Source organism: Parasteatoda tepidariorum, chromosome 9, assembly GCF_043381705.1.
Source record: "Parasteatoda tepidariorum isolate YZ-2023 chromosome 9, CAS_Ptep_4.0, whole genome shotgun sequence".
In the NCBI taxonomy this organism is placed as follows: domain Eukaryota; kingdom Metazoa; phylum Arthropoda; class Arachnida; order Araneae; family Theridiidae; genus Parasteatoda; species Parasteatoda tepidariorum.
In genome coordinates, this window is record NC_092212.1 from 88389710 (window position 1) to 88397157 (window position 7448).

Sequence of the window (7448 nt, forward strand, 5' to 3'; positions counted from 1 at the left end):
TTCCGTGGCCAAATCATTATTCGCACTATAGATTCTATGTAAAATCTTATTTATTAGCTGATGCTATACAGCTTTATCGTTTTTACGCTACTGAAACTGGCTTGCACTTGATTGTGTATCAATGAGTTAAATTAGACGATATATAATATTAATTTGAGGATTAGATAAATTAGATGATATACAAGGGGTGATCAAATGAAAAGGTACGAAACGACACGGTGGGTACGAATGTAGATTTTATTCAAAATATACACCATAGGCCTGTGCACAACGATCCCACTGATGAACAAGCCGCAGGATTCCTTGTTCCCATAATTCCTGGGGTCTTGAAGAGACCCAGTCCTTCACAGCGTCCTTGAGTATGTCGTCCGAATTGAAGAGCTTCCCTTTCAGGTGTTTCTTCAGTGGACCAAACACATGGAAATCGCAGGGCGACTAGTCCGGATTGTAGGGCGGATGGTCCAACGTCTCCCACTTGAACTTGGCCAGTTCCATGTGTGTGAGTCTGGAGACGTGTGGACGCACTTTATCATGGAGCAGAACCACACCCTCCGTGAGCAGCCCCGGTCTTTTGTTCTTGATGGACCTGCGTAGGCGTCAGAGTGTCTCACAGTACACATCGGAGTTAATGGTTTTTCTGTGCTCGAGGAAATCGGATAACACCTCGCTGCTCATCAATCGTCGAATTTTGCAACGCGAACGCCATCCGTTCCTCATACGGACTGCCGCATCATTTGGACGCCGCTTTTGATAAGAGCCTCTGCTCTCTCCTGCTCATGCGGGCACCAGCGCATGCTCCGATCCCAGTCAGAGACTCCAATCGCATCCCGAGATGTCTCGCTACGTTCTCCCATACCGGAATATGCAAATATTTAATTGTTACGTTTTTACGTCGTTTCGTACCTTTTCATTTGATCACCCCTTGTGTTATATAAATATAAAATATTATATTATATTAGTATATTATAATAAGTAGACCAAACTATTAGACACACTGTAGTGTTTCATTAATTGCATGTTTTGCAAGAGTTTATAAGCAATACTTTTATATTTAAACATACATGTAAGGGTTTCTAATTCAGGAGATTTTTGATATACTTCCCTGTTTGTATTTATGTCTGAACGTTACAATGTTAACCAAATTATACAGACCGATTAAACCGATTTTATGCGGGCAATACAGCTGCATTGTTATCACCTGATAATTATAATTTTACGCAGAATCTTATAATGCGTCGAATAAATACGGCCCAAGAACTCTAGCAATTAGAAATATTTTTTTTTTTAAAAGTTCTTAAAAGGTGCATTTGTTGAAAGATTTGGCTACGCACTCTGTTTACTTAAATGTGAGGATTTCGAGAAAATTATTTTAACCGATATTATAAGGTTCTGAGAAACAACTTGAATCCTTCCGTTTTCATGTTTTTTGTGACGCAGAAAATCAGGATTAATAAAATGACTTCCTCTGAAAACCATGGATTTCCTATAATACAGCTATCCGGGGCCTAATAATATGACGTCATAACATATCATAACCGGTCAAATGACCGTTTAAGAACTTTTGCATCGAAAATCAGGGTTGCCACTCCACAGGGAGAACAGGGAAAACCTGGAAAATACGGGGAATTTAAAAATCACCTAAAATAACAGGGAAAATGCAGGGAATTTTGATTTTTTCTTTACAAACTGGGAAAATACAGGGAATTTTGTTTCTTATTTTTGTCTTTTAAAAAATGGTGACCACTTAAAGTGTAATCTATGGGATATTCAACCATGATATTTCAGCTATACTAAACTATTTCATTTACTACAGCATTATTTAAGTATATTCAGCTGTTTTTCCGGCAATTAAAACTAATAAATATAGTTAGCCCAATATAGCTCACACAAGAGCACAGTAATTATTGTTTCCTCTTAATATATAGTGCATAATATGTACAGGGAAAACAGGGAATTTTTTTCCAGATTTGAGTGGCAACCCTGAAAATGCGCTTATCATCATATCGTTTTCGCACATTTGACTTCATGACTTTTTCTAATAATTATATACAGTTAATATTCTATTGTTCTATTTTTTGTATTTTGCTTGTTTTGAATAATACTACCCCAGCCGGTCACTTGACCTGGAGAACTATTTATTGCTTTATAAGGTCATCGCATCAGAAATGACGATGTCATGCGTTTTGCATTCAATGCGTTGCACATTTCTGCAAAGACTGTTGCGCGGTGAGTTCAAATCAGAATAACTGTGAATTCAAATTTCAGTACCTAAAATTTTAGATTGGCATTTTTGTGTAAGAAAAAGTGACAAATACTAAATGTATAGGTAAACAGCTTCTCGTATTTTATTTTGTTAGCTTTACTTCATTTCTAACTAACTGCTTGTTTTTATTCAAAAAAATGTCCAAACAATCAAGATAACACAAGTTTTTAGAAGAAAGAATATTAATTATAAGAATTATGGAAATAATAATTAGAAAAAATATGTTTTAAAAACACCCTCTATATGTAGAAGATGTGCTTTGAGCAATGAATTAAAAAATCACATTCTTTGTGTTTATAATGCATAAAAATTGGCAATAAACAATTGTTTTTTTTTAAAAAAAATTATTTATTTCGTAGCAACCATATTTCATACATTCAATCAAGAAACATGAAATCCGTTCATTTGACCGGCTATGGTAGAAATAAGTATATATTAAGTGCTGGTATGTTTAGTGTTTTTAAAATGTCACTGTTTAATCATAAAATATTCTTTTATGACTCTAAGCTGCATTGTATCACCTGACGTGCATTTATTTACTTTTTTTTTTTTTTGTTATTTCAGGAATCCTGTTCATCTGGCAACAGCATGAGCTGGTAAGTTAACGTTTTCTCGACTATCCCAGATAGCAAAATAAGAATTATTTTTTCTCTCGTTTTATTTTTTAATTCGATTTAAATATTAATTACAAAATAACCAGTTAACTAGGGTGCTTAGCATTATTTTCGATTATTAAAAGCTCTTAAACATACATTTTTTATTGGGTGTATTTTAAAAAGTGCTTAATTTTTCTTTTACACAAATCAGATTTTTTTTCTTTACCATATCAATTTTTGCCTCGAATTATGGAAAAAAAGCGTGGTTTTCACATTGTTCTATTCAACGTTTTCATAATTCATTCAACCACAATCCATTTTGGCCTATAGTCGGTCCGTAACGCATGAAAGCTCCAATCATTTCACTAAATACTTGCAAGTTCGAATACTGAGCTGGATTCGGTGGGAAGGATTCATGCATTATAATAGTTAAATAAATTATTTATAATTTCGAACTATTATTATTATTTTACATAATTGTGTAAAGTAATTATTAATTTTAAAAAAAATGAATTGATTCACTCAGTATTGAATGTATTTAAAATTGTGCATAAATTGTGGGGTGACTAATATAATCGCAAAAAGAATTCTTTGTCAGAAACTTAGTTATTTTATCATGATCATGTCACATAGAAAACTATTTTGCATAAAATTCTACCGAAGTACCTTCTCTCATTTAGCTTTTAAATTTACCTCGGCCATCCTCACCAAATATAAAAATAGTGTGCTTAGTGTTTTTTTAAAAAGTGGTTGATTTTCTAAACTTTAAATGATAGAAAAAAATAAATTTTATTGTTGCACGGATCCTAATTATTATTATTATTTTTTATTTTTTTTAGAAAATTGATTAAAAGTATTTTTTAGGGCTTGAAAAGTACTTAAAAAGATGCTTATTTTTTTTGTTTAAAAATCTGACTACGTAACATGATTAAAAATTGACACTAGCTTCATGGGTATTATTGGGGTTTTTTAAAAAGTGCTTGATTTTCTATCTTTTTTAAACAGTGATTTTTTTTGTTTCTTTGCCGCTTCGATTGGCGTTCTAGATTTTCACAATTTTCTCTGTAATAATTATCAGAAACTAGTTATTTTTTCATGTTTATTTAAATTTTTTGAAAATATTTTTTTAATTTTTATGTTCTAAAATTAAGAACTTTAAATGATTGAAAAAAATACATTTTATTACTGCACAATAATTATGATTATTGTTTTGGAAAGTGATTAAAAATATTTTTTGAGTGCTTAAAAATTACTTGAAAGGCGCTTGTTTTTTGTTGAAAAATCTGGCTACGCACCCTGAATAAGAGTTTTATTTGTTCAATTATTTTAACTGGTTTAGTTTTTTCTAGAATAATATATGTGCATGTATGAGTGCAATGTTTAATTTGTAAAAAAATGACAATTATTTTGTAGCTTCAGGGGTATTGTCACCCTTTAAGTAGATTTGCATTCACAATTTTTACATTTCTATTTTTGTCTTTTTAAAGGATTTCAGCGGCTGGACTTCCCTCGAGGAAACGGCAGCGTGTGCCCTCCGATGATTCCGACGAGGTGAGCTCATTCATATATAAATCAGTTAAATATTGTCTATTTCGATCTACATCTTTGAGTCGTAAGGTTATTGAGAAGCCGGACTGCCGATTTTTAGAAATAGCATACTATCAGGAGTTTGTTTGGAAGAAATTAACCGTTAACGGACCCTTCACAAAATATATTTTCATAAAAATGGACCCTTCACAAAATAATCTATCTCTTCATCAGACCCTTCACAGATTTGTTTATCGAATACATCCTTCTGGGAGGGGGAAGGAGGACGGTTCCAGACGAACTAAGTTTCCCTAAGTTTAAATTCCAAATGTAATATTCTAAGAAAATATTTCTACTTCGACAAACATTGTGTGCGCATTCTTATTAATATTAAATCATAATTTTTTTGTGAATAAATAATTGAACAATTTATATTTATTCATAAAATTAATTATTAGAATATTATGTGCATAAAAATTAATTTTTGACAATTTTTTAAATAAAATATTATAAATTTAGGAATTGTTTAAGTTTACTTAATGCGCAACACACTAAAAGTGATACTTTACTAAGTTGTGTTATTTAAAATATGCCAATTGAAATTATTAAAAATGTGAGTGATTTTGTTTCCATTATTCGTCCGAAATTAATATTCTGTGTTGAGCAGTATAGGTTAAATACCATATATATTTGTATGTTTCATCTTTAATTTAGTAGCAGCAATTGTTGAGCAGAATCTTGTATCTATTTACAATTTAAAAACTTGGAAAGATTTTTACCAATTTTTGCAATAACAGGACCCTATTTGCACAAATTCACAAAATCAGGACCCTGGTTGAAAGAATGTGACTTAACGCTTAGTTTATATCACAAATTATGAATAGTTTTTTTTAACAATTTTACTAAAACAGTCGCAAAATGTCTGGACAGACCCCTGTATACACAGAGATGACCTAGAAAAAAATCCGGATTTTTCGCTAAACGCGATCTTGAAATTCAAAGTCCAGAAGTTGAGAGAAATAATCATCGATCACATTTATGTTTAAAAATTCTTGTATATTTTGTTTAAAAATATTGAACTAGAATTTATACTTGGCATGTTTGTAAATATCATTTCTGGTTGATTAATAAATGTGATTAGAGATGAAAGTAAACTTATGCATGATTTTTCATTTAAATTACGCTGCATATAATTTATTTGGAATTTCATGTTGTGAAAATATCAATGATTTAAATTTATGAAGATATTAATTTTTTGAAATGCGTCGTTAATGATTTCACTAAAGAAATTTTCAGGACTTTTGAATTGGCCTTACATTTTGTTCTATTGATCGGATTTTCACGTTTTAAGTGCTATCTATAATAAGTCAAATTCTTTGACTAAACCGATCTTTTGTTCGATGAATTTGGGTTATTTGTTTTTCCTTTTAATTCTATTTAGGCTTGTTAATTTTACGTATTCCAGAACACAAAAATAATAATAATAAATAAATAAAAAATTTAAACGAATTAAAAAATTTTATTCATTGTTATAAAATTTGTTTAACTAAGGGAAATGTAATGTAATCTTTTTGAAATTATTACTTAATTTATTCTAATTTGTTTAATAATGGTTGAAACAATTTTGAATACCAAGGCACATTAACTCATGTATCATTTTAAACTACATAATTTTAAATGACACAATTCGAATGCAGTCATGTCTTTTTGAAATTTTTTTAACTTAGAAACGACTTGATCAATAAAGTTCAAATTTTGCATTTTAAAATTACACAGTTAAAATGATGTAAAATTTACATACCTTGAATTGTAGTTTTCTTCTAATTATAAATAACAAACCAGGGGTCTGTTTAGAAGAAATTTGGGTCCGTTAACGGACCTTTCACAAAATATCTTTTCATAAAAACGGACCCTTCACAAAATGATTTTTCTTTTAATTGGACCCTTCACAAATTTGTTTATCTTCATTATTGTTTTGTTAATCGAATAAACCCTTCCCAGGGCAGAAAACAAGAAAGATGGATGTAAACGAATTAAGTTTTGTCTTCGGCAGACGATTCTTCCATTATTCGTCCGAAATGAATATTCTGCGTTCAGCAGTATAGGCTAAATATCAAATGTTGCATCTCTAATTTAGAAGCAGCAATTGCTGTTTATTTTTGAAAATTTAATTTTTTTATTATAATTTTGTAGTGCCGAGCATAATCTTGTTTCTATTTACAATTTAAAAAGTCCTTGAAAAAGTCTTTTTTTGCAATAACGGACCCTATTTGCACAAATTCATAAAAGCGGACCCTAGTTGAAAGAATGTGAGTAAGTTTTTCACAATTTCACGAAAAACGGACCTTTTAAAAAATGTCTGGACAGACCCCTGCAAACAATAATAGATAATTATTTAAAATTAATTTTTACATTCAATTTTCTTTGAATAAATAAATTTTATAACTGTGTGATCAATATTTCCAACTAGCTTTAAAATTTCTTGAGATATGGCGATCTATACTCGTTAAATTATTAGATTTAAAACAGATCTAAAAAAATAATACTAGAAATACAAAACTTGTATAGACCCTCGCAATGTCTAGTTACGGTCCTGTAATAATAAATAAAACATCCTTTTTTTTTTCTTATTGTAAACTGTGCAAAGATTGCCAAAAAACAGTTTAACATTTAAAAAAAAAAAGTAGAAAAATAAATTTTTGCCAAGATAATTGAATTAAAATTTTTGTCTAGTATTTTGGAACAGGCCTTTGGAAGTGACCTGTTATTTTTATAACAGGTATGATTAAATAACAGGTCCCAAATACCTGTTCCAGAAAATATTGGACAACTCTATTATTAATATACTACACCCTATGAAAATGTAAAAACTGCGGGGAAGAACGTGATCCCAATTAATGATCCGGTACTTGAAATAATAGCGTGCATCTATTAATGGCTACACACAGACCCTTATAAAATTATTCAACGCACTATAAGATTTTATGTAAAATCTTAATTGTCAAGTGTATAGTATTGTAAAGTGTATAGTACAGCTTTATTGTTTTTAGGCGAATGAAAGT